The 22,047-nt window shown below is 38.6% G+C and overlaps 1 protein-coding gene across 11 annotated transcripts in view; it reads right to left on the bottom strand.

The window, feature by feature from the left end:
• Positions 1 to 14,223, bottom strand: part of ZBTB8A (zinc finger and BTB domain containing 8A) — a 43,268-nt gene extending 29,045 nt beyond the window's left edge. For 3 of the 11 annotated variants that reach the window (XM_039836973.1, XM_039836974.1, XM_039836978.1), the window contains exons 1-2: positions 13,634 to 13,777; positions 3,494 to 3,597 (exon numbers count right to left, since the gene is read on the bottom strand). The gene's annotated coding sequence lies outside the window, so the exon portion shown is untranslated. Of the gene's footprint in view, positions 1 to 3,493; positions 3,598 to 12,300; positions 12,321 to 13,633; positions 13,778 to 13,819; positions 14,138 to 14,180 lie in introns of those variants that run through there. The other 8 variants (XM_039836970.1, XM_039836971.1, XM_039836975.1 and 5 more) reach the window with 6 other exon arrangements.
• Between the last annotated feature and the right edge of the window lie 7,824 nt (positions 14,224 to 22,047).

The raw sequence follows: 22,047 nt of genomic DNA, 5'->3' as shown, positions 1-22,047 counted from the left end.
AAGAACTGTATAAGACTCATGAAGAAAACTAAGGGACACAAAAGAAGACCATGAAAAGCCAAACCCTTTGAATAGAAGATTCAACATATCCAGATGTTAGTTCTTCCCAAGTTATTTTATAACATTGTCATGGGGTTGTGCTACCACATTACTTAATCCTTAAACTTCTACTAACTTTCTCGTCTCCTCTCATTCTCCAACGCATTCCCTGGCAAAACAGGCTGAACTCGTCAGGAAAGGGCAGAAATTTCAGAGCAAGCTAAGTCTGCCAGCAAAGACCAGATAAGATACCTCTGGACCACAAATAAGAAACTGGTGTGTACCAGAACGATCCAAGATGACACCCCAAACCCCTTCCTAAGTAACCTTCTGAGGAATTTCTCTTCCTGAGTATGCTAAATATCACAACTGGGATGGAGACTTAGTATTAAAATGAGACATGGTATATGTATGGTCAGGCATGTTCTAAGCATGTTTAGAAACTGCACACGCTTCCCAACAATTCAGAGAACTCTCCATCCTTTTCTCAGGAATCCCCACCCCTGAAACTTCCTACCAGTCCTTTAAGACTTCTAACTTTCTCAAATCAGAAAGAAGGTATCTTTAGAGCATAAGCTAGTCCTTCTCCATTCTTCGATCAGAGAATAGTCTCTGCTTTGCTTTACCGGATAGTCTCGTTCTATTGGTGTGAGCAACAATGGGCAAAAAGACCTTATTTTGAAGTCCTTGATCTGTAAGAGTAGGTGACAACATAATCAGTAAAAATACCAGCAGGTTATTTTAAGATCAATAAAAGTTGCTAAGGTTTTATGGAAAAATAAATAAGAATAGCCAGTTAAATTCTGAAAAAAAAACAAAGAGAAGGAACCAATAGATATTCGATTATATGCTACTTTCTGAATAATCAAAACTGTATTACTGATGATAAAGAGAAAGGCCAGTAGAATATATGAGAAAATCTAGAAATATACTCCAATAAATGTGGGAACTTAACATATGATGAACCTGTGGTGAAAAGATTAGCAATTTAATAAAACAAATGGCATTGTGATCATTTTTAGCCTTCTGAGAAAAAAATTAAGCTGGACTTAAACCTCCCACCTTATATCAGGATAAATTTCATATGGAACAAAGAGTTAAATGAGAAAACAAGCTTTATAAGTTCTAATAGAAAATATGGAAGGCTTTATAAACTCAAGAGTAGAAAAGGCTTTCATAACCATAACTCAAAATATGAAAATCATAAAATAAAGATTGATACATTTGATTACATAAAGATAAAACAAAATTCTGGTGCAAAACATACACACACACACACACACACAAGCAAAAGACAAATGACAAAATGATAAAAACTTCTATCAGAGAAAAGGGTAATCTCCATGAAAACACCAATCCTCTAAGAAAGTAGCAAGAGAAAGAACAATAAATACAAAATAGGACAAAGGACGGTTCACAGAAAAAATACAAACGCCTTTATCATATGAAAGGATGTTCAACCTGGGTCATAAAAATATAAAGGCAAATTAAAACTACACTGATGTATCATTTTTCCCCTCTCAAGTCAGCAAAAATCCAAAAATTTGATAATATTGAGAAGATTGTGGGAGGACAGGCGCTCTCAATCGTTGCTGGTGGGAATGTAAACTGGTATGACCCCACGGAAGGCAATTTGGAAATAGCTCTCAAAAATACGAATGTATATATTCTCTGACCAAGCAATTTCACTCCTGGGAATTTACCCTACAGGTACACTGATCAAAATGACACATGTACATGGTTAATCACTGTTCATGATAGCAAGAGATCAGAAAAGTGTCCATGTATAGGGGACAATTGTATATATATAATTTATATATATATCATATATATAATTTATATAATTTTTATATATGGGTGTGTGTATGTGTATATATATATCTATAATTTTTTTTTAACAAAGGAAAAAATAAGCAGAAACTCTGGAAGGGTGAACAAGAAACCTAGAACAATGGTTGCCAATTGGAGGTGAGGTGGCATCTGGGGAACAGAAGATAAAAGACAGGAGGCAGAATTTATACTGTATACTTTTGAGTATTTTTTGAGTTTCAAATCATATTAATACATTCAAAAATAAAAAATTTTTAAAGTTTTTCAAACAAGTAGGTGAAATATTAACTATCAGTCTCACATTTAGCCAAATCTAGGCTGTAATTCAAGACTGAGATATTTTGGGAGCTCTCTGAATAATGATATTCTGTGCCTTTAGTTAAATCAAGACTCATGTGCTACGTGAACAAGTGACGTGCTGACATGCCATTATGAAAAGTCAAAAGGTTGTATTTCTTGAGAGAGAGAAAATGAACCAAGCTACTTCCAGGTGACCAAACTGTTACTATATTGAAATTGCCAGTGTGGTTAATGGCCTGAATGCAGTGATAATGGCAGGAATGAAAAGGAAAAGAGGCAAAAGACTTGAATGGGAAATAATTCCATGAGTCTTGATAGGTGATTGGCCGTGGAAGGCTCGAGAGACAAAAAGAGAACTCAGTGATTTTTAAAGCCTAGGTGTGTAGCAGTATCACTAACAGAAATCAGGAAGTCAGGAAGAAGAACTGGTTAAGAGGAAAAACAATGACTTTGGTTTTAAGTACCTTCCATTTGATGTAAATGAGAAATGAGTAGAGATGGCCAGAGGGCCACTGGAAATGCTGATCAGAAGTTTAGAGGGGAAGTCAGACTTGAAGATAAAGCTGTGCAAGGTATGTGCAAAGATATATGGAGGTAAAGGGGCTCAGAGGAAACATGAGCTGGAATGAGAACCTGGAGGACTGCCTGTGACTGTGGAGCAGGATGGGAAGAGAAGCCAGTGTTATAAACTGAGAATGACTGGGAGAATCAGGAGAACACTGTAAAATGTTAGCCAAGGGTGGGGAATCTACGAAGCAGTGAAGGGGTCAACGTGGTGAGAAATGAAAGGGCCACAGGCAATAATAATAGTAGAGATATACACTGCCTCCTTTTATCCCCCACACAACAATCTACCAGGTGGGTGATATTATTATCCCCATTTTACAGAAGAGGGTATTAACCTAGACAGTGACTCCAAAGCTGCAGATGTAACTGCTGAGCTACACTCCTTCGCCACTGTCATGGGAGGTCATTTCTTACGTAGTTCTACCACTAAACTAGCTATATGTCCAAAGACAGTATATTTACCTTTCGAGGCTTAATTTCTTTCTCTGCTAACTGAAGGGATTAGTCTAGATAATCTCCAGCCACTATGTAATATGAGTCTTTGATTAGGTAGAATGGAAAACACGAGAGAGGCAATGAATTAAAAATTTAGCAATAGGCAATCAGGGAGACCTGGCTAAGATCAGAATGTTGAATGTTTTATACAGTGAATTTCCAAGCAATGAATCCATTCTGATTTTTAAAATCTATAACTGCTTTACTAACTTAAATTCTACTTTAAGTTAGGTATAATATCAAGAATTAAAAGTTTTCATACCTGGAAATTTATAAATGCTGCTCTTGAAACCCTGCTAAGTCAACTGAATGGAGTAAAAAAGGGAAGATTCCAAGTCAAACACAGTCTGTGTATGAAGGATTGTCCTGCAGAGAGAGAAAATAGTTATTTCTAATACATTTATAATAGTTATTTATAACACTACTTTTGTAGTAAGAGACAGAAATATCTGCCAAGGTAAATAATAAATATTTACTTAAACTATATGGGGGCATTTATCAGGTGTCATTTTTTTAGCATGTAAAAATAGATAATCTGGCACAGTGGACATTTATTTATTTATTACATGAATCTTAATATTAAAATTTGCAAGAAGAGTTGCCAATATTAAAATATGGCAAATTGAAAGCAAACATACTTTTTAATTTTGATGATAAAAATAAACTTAAGACAACAGCTAGTCAAAGGCAGGCCAGCAGATGAGATAACAAGACAGCAACATATGTCCCATTACCCTTTTTCCTGCAAGTGGCATCCACATGATTTACAAGAAAACCAAAGAGAATAGCTTTAAAGATTCAACTTGAGAAATTCAACATTTCTTAAAAACCTTATGGTTAAGAGAGAAGTCGGGGCGGGGGGGCGCGGGGAAGAGGAGGGATCTTACTACATATGATAAGAAAGCCCCACTGCAGTGGCTCATATCTTTTCTAACTCTTATCTGATCTGCCAGATCGTACCACAACTTGTAAGAACAGCTATAACAACTCTTGCTAGAAAAAAACTTCAGTTTCTACTATATTCAAAACCTTTTTAATACCACCACCACCACCAAAATTTGTTCCACTGGTTTTTTCATTGTCTATGAAGTTTTGTTTACATAGTGTTAAAGCTTTATGTCCACAGGCCGTAGAAAAATGAATTTGATGCTTTTCATAAGCTAATAAATTGAGCTAAGAATTCCCTCCAAAATTTATTTCATAAGCTAATAAATTGAGCTAAGAATTCCCTATAATTTTGACTAAATTAATGGAATCATTTTTTAAAACGATATGCATTCTTCTGATTATAAAAGTCTTATAATACTTACAGAAATTTTAGAAAATATAAGCAAGTACAAAGAAGAAAATAAATGTATCAACTACCCACTCATGAGGAGATCTAAATTTTGCAACTTAAACCACTCAAAACACTGCTGACCTAGAAGTTTATTAAAAAAGTTTTGAGTATCAACCAACAGAGAAATAAGCCAAGGTGATCTAAGTATTCCATAAAGTATAATGTGATTCCTTCTTATGATTGGCAAAGGTTATTTTAAAAAGTCTGAAGGTCTCTAGCTGAGAAGAATGAGAGAAATAAGAAGAAATCTAAATAAAGGGACAAAAGGAAGCTGAGAGCAAAGGCGATGGAGGTGGGAAGCAGCAAACTTTTGACAGTGGGTTATCAAAGCTTTTTAAGTGTCACATTTAAAGTACAGTAAAGAATAGAACTGGCTATGAAAAGGATTTTAAGAAACACCCGTCGTTAAAACAGCGGGATCCAATGGAGGGATAAACTAGGATTTTGTAATTGGGGGAACAAAATTAATAATTTTTGAGAACAACTCCTTGCTACACTAAAAGCTGATCTATCTTCTAGCCCCAGTGAGCTAGGAGGGCACTCAGCAAAGGGTATTTGACAGCTTTAGCTTCACTATTTCAACAATGCTATTTAAGAGCACACTAACTAGTCCAATGTACTAGGTCTATACAGTGATGAGCAAAAGTTAATTCTGTGGCTTTTTAAGAGAACTGATTTCTGAACCTAGTCTGTGCCCTTAACAGTTTTTACACACTAATGAAATGTCATTTTGAGGAATATAACCTCCAACTTCTTCCCTAGCAGATATTAGAATAGATTTTTGCATTAACTCTCAGCATCCTTTTTAACTTCCTTCTGGAAAAATAAAAAATACATTTCCCAGACTCCTTTACAGTTAACTTTCCCCATGTGAAATGGGGTCCATTCATCAGATGCTTTGTGAGATTTGGAAGGCAGAAATGAGACGGGAACCATCTTTCTGCTGTTTTGGCTGTTAATGCTGGCAAGCACATTTGTGGAAACACTGTTTCTCCAGCAGTTCTCGTGTCCAGAGCTTCATGGCTGCCAAGAAACAAGTTTGGTGGAGACACTAGTTGTCACTAGTCGGTGGGTGTTGAGGGGCAGTTTCGAGGTAGCAATTTCTTGACCCTTGAATTGTAGCTAGCAATGCCATCTGGGATCAGCAGGACCAGCGGTTCCCTTCCCTGGAGGGCCTGTCTGGCAGCCTGGTTCTGGGAATAATTTCTGAAGGCCCAGCCTGGAGCCCACTCTTCCCAACTCTCCAATGATTTTTGTAAGCACTTGATTCCCTTTAGTAAACAAATTAAAACACTAGAGTGCTTTCTCTTTCCTGAAACTGGACCCGGATGACATACTAGAACATCAATGGCCTCTAAATTTAAGCAGATGAGTAAGCAGTCTATGAGCAGCAGTTTTGGGAGTACAGGGCAGTGTGCTGGGGGTACAGTCTCTGGAATTACACTGCCTAAGTAAAAATTCTGACTCTGCCACTCACTAACAGGATAACGTGGAAAGTTAACCTCCCTGTGCCTCAGTTACTTCATCTGTAAAAATGGAAATAGTAATAATATCTATACCTTCTAGTTTATGGGACAGAGTAAATGAGAAGATGATCTAAGTACTTACAACAGTGCCTGCCTTATAACAAGCTTTTGATAGATGATAGCTATACTTATCATCATCCTCATCCTCATCTCTATTATCATTAATTATGCAAACAACTTTAAAATATTATTTTAACTGAGTAGAAAATGTTAACCTTTTAGAATTTTATTATCACTCATTTTCTTTGGCCTACAGAATGCTAATTTACACAAAGGTGGATGCAGAAAAAACCTGATTGATCCATCATATTTGTGTACCCAGAGAGAGTGATCATTTCAAAAGTACAATATACCTAAGGATATCAAAGCCCTCACCCTAGGGAAAGTTATCTTTTGAAACAATTTTTGCCATTTTCTCATTTCAAATGTTAGCTCATTAATTATACTCTATGAACCAGGGTCTCTGTTATTCAGATTTTTTTCAGCTTCACTAGATATAATGGACAAATAATATTGTAAGATATTTAAAATGTATATCCTGGTGATTTGGTATACAATAAAAATGCATTGTGAAAAGATTTCTCTCACTAGTTAATTAACATGTGTATCACCTTACATATTTATCCTTTTTTTTTTTGGTGAGAACATTTAAGTTCTACTATCTTAGCAAATTTCAATTAGACAATAGTGTTACTAACTACAGTCAACGTGTTATATACATTTGATCTTCATACCTTATTCATCTTACAGCTGAAATTGTGTGTACCCTTTTACCAACCTCTCCCTATTTCGTCCAGTCCCCTAGCTCCTGGAAACCACTTTTCTACTTTGTTTCTATGAGTTTGACTTTTTAAAGATTCCACATATAAGTGATAACATACAGTATTTGTCTTTCTCTGACTGATTTATTTCATTTAGCACAATGCCCTCAAAGTCCATCCAGGTTGTCTCAAATGACAGGACTTCTTTCTTTTTCATGGCTAAATATTAGTCACATATATGTGTGTGTGTTCGTGATGATACCTATTATAAATTAGCAACCCATAGCACGTATGTTAGAGAAAATAAAGAACTATCAGGATTGAAAATAAAAAACAAACAAAAATATATGTGTGTATATATATATATGTATATGTGTGTATATATATATATATATACACATGTAATATAAATAACAAAACAAAGTATTAACAGATGAATAGATAAAGATGTGATCTACAGATGTGAGATATATGCATATGTATATACATATATATTCTAATTTACATATTAAGAAGGTCTTAAATAAAATTATGGCCTGGTTTGGTTTGCTGAAGTGTCTTCTAATGATGAAAAATACGTTGTAGATTTTGAAATAAAGCTTCCCCCAAATATTCTGAAATTGTAAGAACCAAATGTTGCCCCTTATCCACCAGTGCCAGTCAGATAAAAGGAACGGAAACTGATACAAAGGTGTTTGTTAAACCCTCGATGCTTCAGATGCTGCTTTGAGAGCCAAGGATTCAAAGCAGTGGAGATTTTCTGAAGGATCAGAAAAACAACTGAAATAAAGCGACTTTATCCTTAATTCAATAATTACTTTTATATTGTTCTGAATTTTATACAGCTATACATGTTTTCTTTCTCTATTTAAGGCAAAAATCTTTTTTTCTATTTTTATGAGAAGGGCAGATATTCAAACTGAAAGGTGGAATGTATTAATTCAATACTATTTATTGAGTACCTACTCTGTGCCAGACTATCCCTGGTCCTGGTAATACAAAGATGATAGATGATATGTCAAAGGTCAGTGTTCTGGCACACCACAATGTCTATCAGGAGAAAGTAAGAGAAAGACCCGAAGAGAGAAAGATGCTTATAAATAAAGTTACAATACAAAGAAGATAATACTCCTAGTAGAAGGGAACTGTAAAACCAAGGAAGCAAATGACCGTGCCTGGGAGTATTTAGAAAAGTTTCCAAAAAGCAGTAACAGTTGACTGGGCCTTGTAAGATGAGTAGAAGTTCATACATGAAAAAGAGGACAAAGGGCATCCTAGTCACACAGCACCAAGGGCAAAGGCACAGAGAGGTATTAAATAGCATGACCTCTTCGGGGATGATAAAAAGTTTGTTATGGCTAGAGACTTAGTGCTTGTAGAGGAACAGTGGAAGATGAAAAGAGAAAGATATGTAGGCACCAGATCCTGAAGCCCCTCTACTTTATAGGTTTGGGGCACTTCTGAAGGATTTGAGTGACATGATTATAGGTCTACCAATGACTACTTCTGTGACTTAGTCAAGTTACTTAATTCTAAGCATCAGTTTCCCTTTGTAAAATGAGGATATTGACTATTAAGAGGCTATGAGGAAGTCTGTTAAGAGGATTAAATAAGATAATAGCTCAAATAAGATTAACAGCTATAAGAAATAAGTTAAGATAAATATCAATAAGCACATGAGAAGATGTTCAATATCATTAATCATTAGAGAAATGCAAATCAAAACTCACAATGACATACCACCTTATACCCGAGGATGGCTATAATACCCGCGCCCCCACCCCCACCCCATACACACATGCACACACAAAAACAGCAAGCGTTGGCCAGGATGTGGAGAACCATCATACACTGCTGGTGGGAATGTAAAATGGTGCAGCTGTATTGGAAAACAGTTGGCAGTTCCTCAAGTTATGAAACACAGAGTCACCATATGACCCCCCAATTCCACTCCTAGATATATAATCCAAGTAAAATGAAAACATATGTCCCCACAGAAGCTTAAATACAAAAGTTTATAGCAGCATTATTCATAATAGCTAAAAGGTAAAAACCCAAATGTCCATAAATTGGAAAATGGATAAACAAATTGTGGTACATCCATACAAAGGAATGTTATTCAGCCTTAAAAAGGAATGAAGTACTGGTACAGGTTACAATGTAGATGAACCTTGAAAAAACTAAGCTAAATGAAAGAAGCTAATCACAAAAGACCACAGAGAGACAGAGTAGATAAAGTGATTGCCAAAGGCTAAGGAGAAGGGCATGGGGGAAGTGTGATGGGATGCTGGCATGATAGCTAAAGGGTACAGGGTTTCCTTTTGAGGTAATGAAAATGTTCTAAAATTGATCGTGGTGAAAGCTGTACATACCTATGAATATACTAAAAATTACTGAGTTGTACACTTTAAATAGATGAATTACATAGTATGTGAATTATATTTCAATAAAGCTGTTAAAAAATTATATGATCATGTGAGCCCATCCTGAGATATACACCCAAGATAAATGAAAATATACATCTATATAAAAACTTGCACACGAATGCATAGAGGTATTATTCATAAAAAACAAAAAAATAGTACAACACAAATGTCCATCAACTGGTGAATGGATAAGCAAAATGTGGTGTCTCCATATAATAGAACATTATTCAGCCATAAAAAGGAAATAAAGTACTGATACATGCTACAATGGATGAACTCTGAAAGCTGAAGCTAAATGAAAAATGTTAATCACAAAAGACCATATATTTTATGATTTCATTATATGAAATGTCCAGAATGAGCAAACGATAAGACAGAGCAGATTAGTAGATGTCAGGGGCTAGGGAGATGCAGGAATGACGGGTGACTTAATGGGTACAGAGTTCTTAATGCAGCGGTGAAAATGTTCTGGAGGGTGGTGATGGTTGCACAACTTTGTGAATACAGTAAAAAACACTGAGTTGTATATTTTAAAAGGGTGCATTTTATGTCTGCGTTACATCTCAATAAAAATAGCTAATATTTTTGTTGACGTAAGAACATCCAAAGCAGTAAAGAATGTTTATAAAAATTTCTGAGTTTAACAGAGGTTACACCTGGAAGCAAGATCTCAACAGACTGAGAGATAAATGCTTCCAAGAAATGACAGTTTACAGCTTCTTTTATGCATTTGGAATTGAGGGGGGGACATAAGGAAGATTACAAGAAGGCAGGAGAAAGCAAGACAGGGATGGGATAACAGGATAGTAATGATTATTTGCTCTCTTGAGGGTGGTCATCCTGTAGGAGGAGGAGTCTGGAAAAATGCATTTCAAAGAGGCATTAACCTAGATGCACAGAAACAATGGGCAGGGCTTGCTTAAAGTAAAAATAGCCTTTTACTAAATTATATGCCTGGGGCATGACTACCGCCATGACCTGCCCAGTTAGGAATTTATGATCAGATCAGCCTGTGAGATTACTTTCCAAATAACTTCTTTTTAGTCCACATTTTGAATGTTTATTGGGCACTGTGCTAAATGCTCTATATTCATTATCTTAATTTCAGTCCTCACAACAGCCTTATGAGGTAAGTACTGCAGTGATCTACGTCATATAAAGAAACTGAGGCACAGAGAAATTAGAAAAAAATGTCCAAGACTGCACGAGGAACAAGTGAACCAAATGGAATTAAGGCTGACTGATCTTAAATTTACATTCATAAGTCTTGCATTCTTCTTTGGACCATAATGTACGCAAAATGCCTAGCACAAGGCCTGGCATGTAGCTAGCTAGGGCTCAATAAAAATTAGGTATTATGATGATGATCAATTTGCATATCCAGAAGAAAATCTGAGACAGCATGGAGGAAGAGAAATATGTGGGAGAGGCAGGGCTAGGAACACCAATTTAAAAGCTAAATGCAATTGTCAAAGCTAGAAATGGTGAGGAACTGAACTAAGAAAGACAGGCAGCCACCACAGAGAAAGGAGCAGAACAGGGAGCTTTCCAAGAAAATAGTAATGTCCTATAAAGTGAAGTCAGTTACAACTTGGTAACATTTATATCTATAGGGCATTAACACAATTTGCATTCATAATAGTACTCTTAACTCATCAAGAAAGGTTTATTTTCAAAATATGTGATTAAATTATGGAAATAGGTAATATGTTTTAAATTTTCTTCCTTCAGTAGATTGACAGTAGAAGTTGAGACAACTTATACTAATTCATGTGGGACATCTAAAATTCAATTGGAAAGCTTTTAAATATCTATGACAATTAAATATCTATAATAGTCCTAAGAGTATTAGAGAATTCAAGATTCCCATAAAGTTCAAAGATCTTTAAAAAGATGGATGGAAAAGACAATCACATATTTTAAGAAGTATTAAGTTCAAAGGTCTTTGGAATAAAGGGAAACATGTATTTCTATGAGTAGATTGAAGATTCAGATAATGAGTATAACTTGAATTAAGGTTATGGGCTAGAAGACCATCTCTTTTAAGATATATACAGCCATTAATCTAGAATTTAGTGTGTCTCACCAGAGTCACTACAACAAATCTCATTTGTCTCCTTAGCAAAAATCTCTGGGTCATAAGGAACTTCAGCTAACTGACATGGTAATTGTATTCTTTGGTAGATAAAATGTCTTTTAACCCTGGAAAGATTGAGAAGTATAAAAATAGTCAAGGGAATCAAAACCATAATTGGGCAAGTCTCATTGAGAAAATGGCATTTAAGTAAAGTCCAAAAGAAGTGAGAGAGTCATGTGGGTATCTGGGAGAAAAGTGTTCCAGGCAGATGAAACAGCACATGCAAAGACGGAGGTGGAGCAGACAGAGAGGGCTGGAGAGAGCAATGAGAGATGGAGTCAGAGCAAACTGTGAGGCAGGGAGGACATCATGGGACCAGATCCTTGTTGGGCCTCATAGACTGACTGAGGGACTTTGATTTTTAATCTGAGTAGAATGGGGAGCCACTGACCACTTTTGAGCAAAGAGGTGACAACACAAAAAGCTTCCCTCAAGGGGAATCAAGAAACTTACATCAAATTCTTTATTACACATATAAATATGTCACTGAAAGGGTTAACCGTATTAAAGGGAAATTCTGTATCTAGAAAATGATTTAAATGATTAGAATGAATCAAGTATTTATTTTACAACATTTTTCCTGGGCCCAAATGATTATCAACAGAAGGGCTGGTGAATTCAAGGTCACAAGCTAAGAAGTGACAGGGTGCCCTCTTTCTTGGCATCCAAAATTTACATGACCTGGAAGAAACTCAGGTACTTGTGATGCCTCCCACTGACGTAACCTAACTCACAAGTGCCCATTTGGCCATGGGTCGCAGGTTAGATTCTCACTTCCCATACCACTTGTGTGGACAGGAAGGTTCCCAGGAATAAAGACGAGATCCCTGGTTATCGGTGACGGGCTCTTGTTTCTGGGGTCCCACAAACCCACCCATACCTGAGGCTCAGGAAAGATGAGCCTTGAGAGGAAATTTGGAACTTGGTTCTTCTCCTGAGGATTCTGAATTTTTTCCATAACCATCTGTTAAGGTTTTTAAGATGAACGGTGTCACCGACTGACTCGCTTTCCAGAAGACTCTGGAGGAAGTGGAGAGCAAGAACAGGAGGCAACGGCACAGGGAGGCTGCCATCGTTCACCTCATGGTTAGAGGTGAAACTCCACGCTTAACATGTTTCCTCATCTGAAAAGTGGAATAACCACGGGACTGACTGGGTAGCTGTTCTATGTGAAATTAAGTGAAATAATTCATATAGGTGAAAGCACTAAATTTACTAAAGTCCTGCAAATATAAACGTTTATTGAAAACAGAAGTAATCCTGACGCGCGCAGCTAAAGGTCATTAGGCAGGAAGCTACCGCTTCCAAACACGTCCTGGGCTAAAACTAATACCATGTTATATGTCAATTATATCGCATTATTAAAAACTCCACTTTTTGGAAAGTATGGAGTCTGGCCACTGGCACAGTCAACAATAAATAAGCGCATTTTAAAGGGAAGAAGGCAATCCTCTCACAAAAGTGGCAGTCTACATCGGTAGAAGGTGCGTATGTGTGGTTCTTCATAAAACAATAATCATAGCTCTATATTTGTTAGGTGCCTTCGGTTCTAAGCCTGATCTGTCTCATGATGATAGAAAACCAGAGGATGGAGGATGTACTAAGAAACTCGGACTACAGCCCAGGATGCCTGCCACCTCCCCAAGGAGGCAAGCGCCCAGGGCCGCGGGTAAGAAGCCCCGGCCCCCCACCGCCCCATTGGGCGGGCCGCCCGTCACTCGCCGCGCAGCCACAGCCCGGCTGGTCGCCGACCCTTCGGGAGTCCGCGGCGCCCGACGGCTCCAGACACGCCCGGCACCGTCCCCGCGCCGCCTTCCCGCCGCCGACAGGAGGCTCCGCGCGCCTTCCCGCCTTTCCCCGCGCCGCGGCCGGGAAGGGCCGGGAGGCGAAGCGGGCGCGGCGCTCCGCGGGGGCGGCGAGGCGGGCGAGGACGGCGACGGCGCGGCCATTGTCCTGCAGCCCCTCCCGGGCGCGCGGGATGGGCTGGCCGGCTGGCCGGGCGGGGCGGCAAGGCCGGGCGGGCGCGGGGTCTGAGAGCCGGTGCGCCCCGGCGCCGCCCGCCTCTCGCCGCGGGCCGCCGCCCCGAGGCCGCGTCCTCCGCCGGCGGCTGCCCGCGCCGCCTTTGTGACGGTCTCCAGCCCCTCAGAGCCGGCGCGCCGCCGCCGCTGCGCCCGGGGCTGCAAATGGCGCCCGCTCGCCTCTGCGCCTCTCACCGCTCGCCCGGCCCGGGGACGTCTGGGGCACCGCACCCCGGGCTGCATCCCTCCATCGCCGTTGCCCGGGGGTCAGATCCGGCGGCACCGCCGCCCGCGCCTCCGCCCGTAGCGAGGCTCGCGGGCCGGTCCCGGCAGCCCCGACGCCCCGCCCGCCCTCCGCCCGCGCCGCCCGCAGCCTCTTACCGCGGGCCGCGGCGCACCGGCGAGTCGTGCGCACGGGCTTGGGGAAGATTCCTGGTCCTCCGCAGGGGAAATGCCCCCTCTCGAAGCCGTTCCTTTGCGCCCTAAAACAAGTAGCCCCAACGTGAGAGAAACAAAAGGTATTTGCTGACGTGGGCGTTGGACAGAAACGCCCGAGGGCTGGGGACACAATTAAAGGGGCAATGCACAGATTTCAGGCACCAACCAGCAGCTTCGCCCACTCCCCCTGCCCTTGCCTACACCCCGCTGCACCCTCCAGAGGTACTGGGGTGCCCCGATTCCCTAGCAGTTGGCTGCGGAATCATTATTTAGTCAGGAGCTGAAATTTAAAATTGTACTTTACGTTGGGAAAGGCGCCTCCGGAGGGCAGAAGGGCTGGATTTCTAGGATCTAGGGAATTTGGTTTAGGAAAGAGGGAGGGACTTAGGCGTGCCCACAATTACTGTATAAGTACATGTGACATTATTGTACTTAAGTTTAGCAACATCAAATGTTAAAAGATTTCCACAGAATTTGTACCTTTATTGAAGCACTTATTTTAGTTGGCGACAACCTTTTCTAAACCTCTACAGGTCACAAGCATTTTATTTGAAGAGGAAAACCAGAGAAACTGAGATAAGAGAAAATAATTCTTAGTTAGGTTCAGAAAAAATAGAAAACTAGTAAAAAAAAAAAAAAGTCAGGGTTTGTGTTTTCGAATACAAAAATTGATTATACATCAAGCTTTTTTTCTGATATATTTATGTCCCTAATATTTGGAGTACAAACATTACATATTTGCTAAAATCTTAAATCATTGGATTTTTACTGTTGCTACATAAACATTAATGCTATAAACTAACTTAGTTTTCAGTTCCTTATTCTGGGATCAGGTACCAAGAAGTGCTGTGTTAGTAAAACTGGGGAAAAAACCCTCAAAATTTACATTTAGTTTTTTGATCGATTCCTCTCCTGTGTCATACTTGGTCATATTGGACAAAGTTTATTCCTTCGATGTCATCAGCAATTATGCATTTTGAAGATCATACTGCAAGGACATAAAATATTCACAATTGTCTCTTAATGTCACTTCTGTATTACTCTAGAGGTGTTCTGCTATTTGCATTTCCTAACATTCTGAACAAGTAAATGGAAACATGTTTGAAAATCACTAGGTATTAGGAATGTTGGATGTCTTCAAGCTACTCTGCTAGTATCCCCATTGAGAATTCTCCCAAAAAGACCTGGGCATTGTTTTAGGAAAATATTTTATTTTAGCCTTTGTTAATTAAAACATGGAAGAATTCTACAGATTTGTTCCTCAAGAAAGCACATCAGATCGGTGATAAACTCTTCCTTGCAAGGAGGAAGTAATACAAGTTTTTTCCCTTGCATTCCTGTCCTAGCTTCTGAAACTCACTTACACATTTAGAGAATTCCTTACATTATGATCAATTGCTGGGAAGTAGAGTCTGTTTTCTGCTCTAGAATCTGGAAATGCCAGTGACTTGCTTTCCCAGAATCTCTTGCAGTTAGGACCATGGTCATGGCCTACACTATGATAATCAGATGCACCCACCAGGGTCTTCGAAGAAGGAGCTATGACACCAAAAAGCAGGAACCTCAATCTTTTCTGGCAGTGGTGATGGTTCCAACAAGATATTACCTCCAGGTGCCATAGTGGCAGTGCTGTTAGTGGCAGCATGCAGTGTCCAATGCTGATGCTATCAGTGGTACCAGTTGCCATGTCTCTGTTTACCGAAAGCAGTGTTGGTGTCCTGACCATGCCAGTTCTGTGGTATGACTTGGCTATTGTTTCTGCCTGTTCAGCGTAGGCTCTGACCCCTGTGCTCTGCTCTTCCTTTGATTCTATGAACTTTTAATACATTCATTTTTGCTTAAATCAGCCAAGGCCAGTCTCTGTGCAACAAAGAACCTTGACTAGTACAAAATGTTAAAAAGGCATCTAGACATAAGGCCTAGAACTTAATAGATAAAATTGAGACAAAAGGTTGTCATCAATGTCAGTATAGATAGGAATTAAAGCCATGGATATGGGTAGAGAGAGAGAACATAAAGTAAGAGGAGAAGAAGGCTTATAACCAAGCTTAAGCAACTTCATTATCTAGTGGCTGGGTAAGGAAGGTGAAATTGCAAATGAGACTGAGAAGTAACTAGAGACAAAGAGATCTGGGATAGTGCGGTGTTATAAAAACAAGAAGAGAGAAAATAATTCAAGAAGGAGGATTCAGACAATAGGGTTGAATACTTCTCTTAACAGTCTAAGAAAATGTCATGAGATTTGGCAACTTGGAGATCATTGACTTCAGAGAACATTATTAAGCTTGAAAGAAGGGAGCAAAATTTAGGTTAGAGGAATAAGTGGGGGATGAAGAAAGAGAGATTTCATGAAAATAGACAACTCTTTTCAGAGTTGTAAAGGGAATGTTTCAGTTACTATTGCTGTGTAACAAACCAACCCAAACTTAGTGGCGTAAAACTTTTATTATGCTCCTGGATTCCATGGGTCAAGAATTTGACAAGTCACAGCAGGGATGGCTTATCTCTGTTCCATAGTGTCTAGAGTCTCAGCCGGAAAGACTCAGTGACTGGAGGGGACTTGACTGCTGGAAACTAAAATCATCTAGAGGTTTCTTCACTCACAGCTCTGGCACCAAGGCTGGGATCACTTTAAAGCTGTGACTGTCACCTGGAACACCTACACATGGCTTCTCCATGTGGCTTGGCCTTCTTGCAGCATGGTTTTTGGGTTCTGAGAGGGAGTGTCCCCAAGAGAAAACATACCAAGAGAGGGTATTCCAAGAGAACTAGGAAGGAGCTGCATGATTTTTTAGACCCATCTACGGAAGTTGCATTGCCTCACTTGCCATATTCCATTGTTAAAGGTAATCACATGCCTATAAAGATTCAAGTAGAAGGGAACATAGCTGCCATCTCTTAATGGGAAGAATGTCAGAAAATTTTGGATTGTGTTTTCAAACTACTATCGGTAAAGAGAGAGGTTATTAGCTACAAAGGAATATGTGTAAAAGACTTAAAAAATTTTAAATGCTGAGGGAAAGCATAAAGGTGAGAAGGAGATATTGAATATATAGGAGGAATAATTAATAGTGGCTGAATTTCTATAAATTTGGGGAAGAAGAAATCAAAATCTCAAATAGAGGAACAGCCCCTGGATAGGAAAAGATCACTCTTCCGGTTGAAACTGGAGGACAAAGAGAAGACCATGGGTAGTTGTGGAGGTTTTTCAATGCCTACATGTTCTTTGACCCTGCTTCCTTCAAGCAGTTGATCCTAATGAATGTGAGTTGGATTTAGTGACTAGCTTCTAAAGAATAGAATAAAGCAGAAATAATAGTGTGTGATTTCAGAGTCTTGTTGATAAAAGAGAGAGCAGCTTCCTGTTCGTTCTTTCTGTGTCTTGGATCAGTTGTTCTAGGAAAAGCCAGCTGCCTAAAGATACTCAGACAGCCATGTGGAGATGAACTGAGATTTTCTGCCAATAACCATATGAGTAAGCCATCTTGGATTGTATCTTCCATCCCCAGACAAGCCTTCAGCTGACTGCAGCCCTAGCTAACAGCTTGACTGAAACCTCATGAGAGACCTCAAGCCAGAACCAACCAGCTAAGCTGCTTCTAGATTCCTGACCCTCAGAAACCTTATGAAGTAATCATTGTTTGTTGTTTTTAAGCCATTATGTTGTGTGGGTAATTTGTTATGCAGCAATAGATAACATACAGATTGTGGTACCTAAAAATGCTGCCATAACAAAAACCTAAACATGTGACTTTGGAACTAGGCAGTGGGCAAAAGCTGGAAGGATGAAGGACTTTGAAGTAAGTGTTAGTAAAAACTGAGCCTTTCAGAAAAGAGTAGAGTCCTAATGGCCTGTGAGGAAGCCTCAAGAGAGGGCTTAAAGGAAAATCACAAAAATCCTCTTGGACACTGGAAGAAAGTGGTCCTTATTATGTATTGGCAGAAATTTGGCAACACTATTGCCTGCAGTAAGATGAAAAGTAGAAAATGTACCTGATGAATTGAGTGGTCTAGCTAGGGAGATTTCTAAGTAGAGTGTGGAAGGGATGACCTCGTCTCCTTGACACTTGTAGTAAAATGTGAAAGGAGAGAGAGAAGCTTAAGGATGGACTGTTAAACAAAAGGAAGCCAGAACTTGCTGGTTTTGAAAATTCCTAGCCTCTCCAGGTGGCAGATGATGCTAAAATTAAGAAATGGCTTCCAAGCAAAGATTAAATCCAAGGCAATGCCAGAAAAATAGTCTAAAAATGAAGTTAAGGAAGTAGTTGTAAATCCTTTGTTAAGATCTAAGGTGGCACCTCAGAGTACTGTTAGATTAAAAGTCCTCTAAAGAGTTAGGGAAGTGACTCATGGATCCTCTCAATCAAACAATATAGTTCTAAGACTCTTAAGGGCATTGTTCCCTAGCAGAAGCCCAAGACAGAGAAAGGCTTAGCTTGAAGAACTTTGTGAGGATACCTTCTGTCAAATGGAGTGAACCCCAAGAAGTTCACAAGAGACCTATATTGTTTTTAAGAGAGTGTTCAGAGGAATACTGCCTGCTTGGACTGAAAAGGTCAGAAGCAATACAAGATGAAAAGGCATCTCTGACCCCCAAAATTCTACTAGTAAGATGCAATCTGTGAAAACTATGCAATTGCAAATTTGGGATGTCTTTCATGCAAAAGGAAGGATGACTCAGAGAGCCAAGAGCCATGGATGATTATCCCCAGGTCTTGAATCCTAATCATTTCCAACATTTGCTTAGCTGGATTTCAGAATGTTATGGACTAGTGATTCATTTGTGCCTGCATTTCTGCCCTTTTTGAACAAATGTCTATAGTGGTTGTTCTATATGTACCACTATTACCTATTGGGTATATATGAGGCATATAACTCGCCTCTATTTCATGGGTCTTCAGATCATGAGGACCTGTACTCAAGGAGCTATACTTAAGGAACTACACCCTTGGGAGTTTTTGTAAGATATAAATTAGAGTGGCCAGAGAACAAATGATACGGAATCTTAAACCTATCCCTGAAATATGAACCGGAAGTTAATGGACAGAGAAGGGTGTATATTTTCTGAATCCGGGTAATGGTGTATAAGTCATTGATTCATTTGAATTAGATTTGGCTGAGAGTGACAGAAAACCCAAATTAACAATGGCTTAAACAATATGGAAGTTAATTTTTCTCTCATGTAAAAATCTAGAGGTAGATGCTCTAAGGCTAGCATAGTATTTCCATTTTATGAAGCCTTCAGGGAGCCAGGCTGTTACCAACTTTCTGTTGCAACATTCCTAGCCTTCATGCTCTGATTTCAAAGTGGACCTCCAACCCCACATTCCAAGCAGAAGGACAGAGGAAAGAGGAAGACGAGGTAAAAGGCATGTACTTGTCTCTTAAGGAAGATTGCTGGAATCTGCCACATCACACTTATTTACATCTAATTGGTCAGAACTTAGTCACATGGTCATATCTAGCTGCTAAGGAGTCTGAGAAATATAATCTATATACAGGGTAGTAATGTGTATTGCTAAACATTCTATTACAAAGGAAGAGAGAAGATATTGAGGAACAACTAACAGTCTTCTATAGTCAATATTGTTACTTGCAGAGAATAAATTCTACTCCAGGTGGTTTAAACAGAAAGGGCTTTATTAGACAATATTAGGTGAGTCAGAGAATCATGTTTAGATGCTGGAAGTTCAAGACAGTAGCAGCCATGAGAAACTCCTACTTCTTCATGTAGCTATTATTGTAGAACCCCCAATGTTACCACCTCCTGATACTATAACATTAGGAATAGACACTAAAATCTCTGCCAGATCTGCCTCAGAAGAACCAATGCCTTCAGACTATGCTTGCAAAAAAGAGCTGATCTACCCGTGAACATGGCTTCTGCCACATATTTCTCATTTCCTTCTTTCCAGTCTCATGTGGATCCATCTATTTGAACTATAGCTTCAAGGGCGTCTAGAAAATGTAGTTTTTAGCTTTCCAGCCTATGCAGTATAGGAAGGCATACTAGAAAGAGACTGGAATGTGTGTTGAGTGAGTCAATGCGCAGTGTATGCCACAGTCCATTATTTTGTATGCCAGTTATCCATACAATCTTCCCATACTTAAATTTCAAAAAAACAACAATAGCAACAAAATGTTCCCACCTAATACAATTCAACTATCATTTTAGAAAAAAAATTCTTATCTTCTCTGTGAAAGGAAAAATCCAAGGTCTCATTACAAATTGCATCAATCTCTGAGAACTGTTCATGCTTATCCAGTCATAATATGACATTCTGTAATCAAGAAAGAAAATGTGTGTAGCTACTATAGTTTTTGTTTCTGACACCGTCACAAGGCAATAATTTCTGACACAGGTCACAAGGCATTTATAATTTCCTTCCTCTACTCTTTGTTCTATGTCCCATAATATCTTTTATCTCTTATGATTTTTTTTACTTTAAATCTTATTTTTTTAGATATTAGGTATTTTGTACTGGTCTCAGTCTATCAATATTTTGTGGTTTTTATTATGACTTCAAGACACCTTTCAGCAATAAGTATCAGAAAACCTTGAAAAGATAGAGGTTTATTATTTGCAGGACCTGGAAATTACACAGCATACCTGGGGGCCACACAGCAAGGTGGTGGGTAGAGAGGCCAAAGGGAGCATTCACAGGCCTGGGGTTCTGTTTTTGTTGGGATCAAGTGGGGACCTAAAGGTTTCGTGGGCTCACTCTTTACTAGTGAGCTTAAAACATAAGAGAAGGGACTTTAATGCTCAGAGGAAAGAAACAAGTGGTCCTAATGGGCAGTTTTTGAAATCAACCAAGCTTTCTAAAAGGAGCCTTAGTCGGAAGAGGCAGCCTGACTCCCAGTCTAGTGGCCTGTTTATTGGAGATAGTCATCTTCAAAGTGGATGCCTCTTTGAAATGGATGCCTCAGCAATCAGAGCTTCAGTCAGGCACTTGTATTACCAAAAAAACAAACAAACAAAAAAGAAGTCAGGGCTTACTCTACATTAGGATTACTATCTTCTGGATTCTTTTGATTCATTTGGCCTGGCATAGCTTTTTCTTATTTTCAACCTTTCCATTTCTTTTTGTTTTAAATATATACTTAGATAAATCATACTGTTTGATTTTTAAAACCTGGTGCTTGCTTTGGCAGCACATATACTAAAATTGATTTTTAAAACCTGGTCTGAGGGTCTTGGCTTTTTAATTTTGAATTTAATACAACTACATTTATTGCATTTACAGTTAAATTAGGATTTACTTATGTCATATTATTTTATATTTTACATTTTCTTCATGTTTTATTCCTTTTATGGTTTTGTTGATATTCTTTCTTATAGTCCATTGGCTCGAGTTTTATTCTGATGATTTAAAAGTTATATATTTATAGTTTGTATTGTGGTTGCCCTGAATTAATTACCTATATTCATGTTTTTTACCCTTATGGATAATTTATCTATTTCTCCCCTTAACAAGAAATTACTTAAGCATACTTTCACATCTCTTTTTCCCCACTCTCCTTCAGTATTGATATTATTTGTTATGGATGTATTTTCTCTTTTTATCTTATTTGGTACAAACCTTTTTCTTTAAAGACAAAGGTAAACTTTACCAAAGTATTTGAACACTCATATCTCCCATCTCTTGGAGCATCTCTCAGATTCGTTTCTCATTTTGAGTACTTTCTTCAAGATGGCTTTCAATGTTTGTCTTTGTGTGGCAAAGCTTCTAAGGCTTCGTGTGCTGGAGAATAATTTTATTATGCTCTAACATTTGAATGACAATTTGATTGGATATAAAATTCTAGAATCAAAATTCTCTTCCTTTGATACTTTAAAACATATTGTTTGATTCTTATCTAGCATCACTATTGTTTGAGTAGTATGATATCAATTTGTTCTTCCTATTGGAGCCTTTATAATTTTCTCTTTGTCTTTAATATTCTGACATTTTACATTCAATATTCTTATATTGGTTATATGTGTAAGTGTGGATTTTTTCTTAATGCTCCTGTTTGACAGTCTTTGGGCCTTTTTTAATCTAAGACCTTTCATTCTTCTTTAATTCTTGGAAGGTTATCTTTATTATTTAAGATATAAATTAATCTCCATTTTTTATCCTTCCTTCTGGAGCTTGTAATTTTCCAGATGTTGGCATATCCTATCCTCC

Source organism: Pteropus medius, unplaced genomic scaffold (genome assembly GCF_902729225.1).
Source record: "Pteropus medius unplaced genomic scaffold, Ma_sr-lr_union100, whole genome shotgun sequence".
NCBI classification, from domain to species: Eukaryota; Metazoa; Chordata; class Mammalia; order Chiroptera; family Pteropodidae; genus Pteropus; species Pteropus medius.
The sequence above is the reverse complement of the archived record's forward strand: the minus strand, read 5'-3'. Positions and strand labels throughout refer to the sequence as shown.